This window comes from Cynocephalus volans, chromosome 3 (assembly GCF_027409185.1).
Source record: "Cynocephalus volans isolate mCynVol1 chromosome 3, mCynVol1.pri, whole genome shotgun sequence".
NCBI lineage: Eukaryota > Metazoa > Chordata > Mammalia > Dermoptera > Cynocephalidae > Cynocephalus > Cynocephalus volans.
Window position 1 is genome coordinate 77,149,271 of NC_084462.1, and position 2,886 is coordinate 77,152,156.

The window sequence follows — 2,886 nt, forward strand, 5'->3', positions numbered from 1 at the left end:
TCGCTGTTTCAAAAAATGAAACTTTTCTATCCTATTCTGAGTCATCTAGTCTTTTCTTCCAAAGGAGAAAGGAGAGATGGATGATTTTAAAAGTGTGGAGAAAGAACACCTGCCCAAATCTTAGAGAATAGTGCTAAAAGGGGAGGTAGGAGAGCAAGAAAACAAATCTTACTTATTTCACAGGGGAGAGGTAACCTAAAGCAGAAAGTCCATCTAAAAGTCAGAAATTTCAGAAGTGGTACCAGTGACGCTTTCTATAGTATGTCTCCCCAGCCTCAAGCTAGTGGGACAAGTTCAAGTCCCTCAGGTCTCACTACTTATAATCACTGGGTCCATTGCTTGTACAACAGCCTGGATAGACAAAATAGGGAGCTACGTGCCTTTTTCACCTTAATGTATGTCATTTTGGCCTTTCGACAGAGGACAGCTGAGAATTCATTTTCTCAGGGAGAACTGAGCAGAACCAAAATACTGTAGAGCACTTGCCAGGAAACAGTGAAAACCATAGAGGCAGCTCTCTATAGGGAAGTGGAAGATCAACAAAACAAGCTCCCTTATTTCATGAAGAGATCAAGGGCAGTCCCCGAGTGAAGACTCTACCTAAACCTAGAGATTCTCCTCCCTGCAGAGGAAGGCAGGTCCCAAAGCAGAGAGGGTGAGGACCCTGAAGGTCCAGCCACAGTCAAGGGATTTATGAAGTGACACCAGTTCCCTTTATCCTGAGATGGGGAGAAGCACAGTTTCCTGTACACTCAAGGCCAGGTTCTCGGTCACTGAACTCTGCCATGGGTGACAGCTTGGAAAGGGGGAAAGACAGGAGGTGGGGGAATTGAGTCCTTTTCTCTTTCACTATGTGGTCTCTTCCCTAGTGAGGGATGAGAGTTGGTTTTGACGTGAGTGCTCCGGCACCTGTGAGAGGGCTGGGAAGAATGACACATCAAAATGGAAGGTGGAGAAGCTGGAAAACAAATATTCAAACCTCCTAAACAGGGCTAGGGCAGGATCCAGGAAAGCTCTATATAGATCCCAGAGACATCCTCTATGGAGAACAGGCATAGCTTAAAGCTTGCTGGGCATGATCCCATAATCCATTTACAAGTCAAATTATTTCAGAAATAACACCATTAGCAAAGAATGGGAGAAAAGTGCAGACCTCAAGAGCCTCAGCTTCATTCCCGTTGGTGCATTAATCTCCCCCTTGAGAAATAGCTCAGCGGGTCATGGGGGGAGCTGTAGACTGCACTTTCTGAATTCTCTGGCCTCAAAAAATGATCACTTGGAGTCGCTTTTGCACAGGTGGAAGAGAGAATGTCCAGAGAATCAGTACCTAGGAGGCAACTGCTGAGAAGGTAGCTGGGCGAGCAAGAAAAAGAGCTTCTGTATTTCTGTACAAAGCCCAGAGCAAGTCTTGTGACAGAAAGATTTCAGACACTCCAGAAATACCTCCCACGGAGGAGGCGGCTCATCCCCAAGTAGGACAGATGAAGCGTGTCACCTACCTTTCCCTTAGGAAGGGGAAATAGCAGGCCTGGGGAATCCCAGGGTGAATGCAAAGCTCTGTTTTGTACAAATTACTCAGAGAAGTGTAGAGGGCTGTGTGACACTGAAGTGGTTCCTGAGGAGCTAGAACTGGATGAATGCAGTGGCTGTGGATGAATGCCGTGGCTGTGGATGAATGCAGTGGCTGTGGATGAATGCAGTGGCTGTGGATGAATGCCGTGGCTGCCAAATCCCAACCCAAGGACTGATGAAGGCCCCGGAATACTTTTTCACTGTTTCAAGTAAAAGGAGGAAAACATAAACCATGTACTGAATTTTAAAGTCAAATGATTCCTTTTGAAGTCTTTCCCTGTATTCTGTTAATGCTTCCTGCTTTTTGGTTTCAAAATGTTTTTTATAAAATGACCCAATAATACAAAGCTGCTTTGTTCTGTGAGTTTTTGCTAAAATGTCCTTATTAGGCCTAATAGAAAGTTGTCAGGCCTACATTAGTTCCTTTCTTAATTTAAAATCTCACTTGTCCATGAACTCTAAGTCTGGGATCCACTGGGCTAGTTCACAGTATCTCTAGCTGACTTTTAAAACCATGTCAAAAAAAGGGCCAGGAGGGTCTGGGAATCAGGAAAAGAATGACAATTTCTCCCATCTCAATGTGTATCCTTTCCTTCCCTTCCTTTTTTCCCTCCTGTGTGGCAAATGGGTTTTCTGGTCCTTTAGGCCTCCAGGGGCCACCCAAATATAGACTTCCATTTCTTCCCTTCCTTGCTGCCATGAACTGTTTCTTGTCTCCTTTCTTGTTTCCAAATTATTCCTCCAAACATTTCCTATATCACTGCTTTTCCATCTACAGTGAATATATGGAAGCAGACAGATGCTCTTTAACCTTTTTTCTCTTTTCACAAGGACCATGAAATAACATAGAGAGCAAGATAAGGACAAACCGGATCTGGGGACACAACACCAGCTACCCACAAGGCACACTTCACTGACCCACACAAGAGGAGCTCATCTTGTCCCTTCCTGCACTTCCTCTAGGGGCTTGATGGGATCCATCCAGGTGTGCTGGGACTCAGACCAGGCTAAGGGCACTAAGGTACCTTCAGCTACCATCAACAGTAACGGGTAACATCAAGAGACTGCTAAGGAAGGAGTTACTGGTCCAAATGTCCATGTAACCTTGTTTCTCAAAAGTGCCTCCTTTAGGCTCTTCCCAGTCCCCCACCATGGCCTGTGTCTATACATGAAACTGAGATATACACAAGATTTGACTCTCACAAGACTGACTCTTCTGAACACCCCCTACACACAGTCCCTACTCAGTCTATGAAATCGCATGGAAGTCTCCAAGGCCCCCACAACAGTACTCCAGGCTCCAAGGGGCTCCCC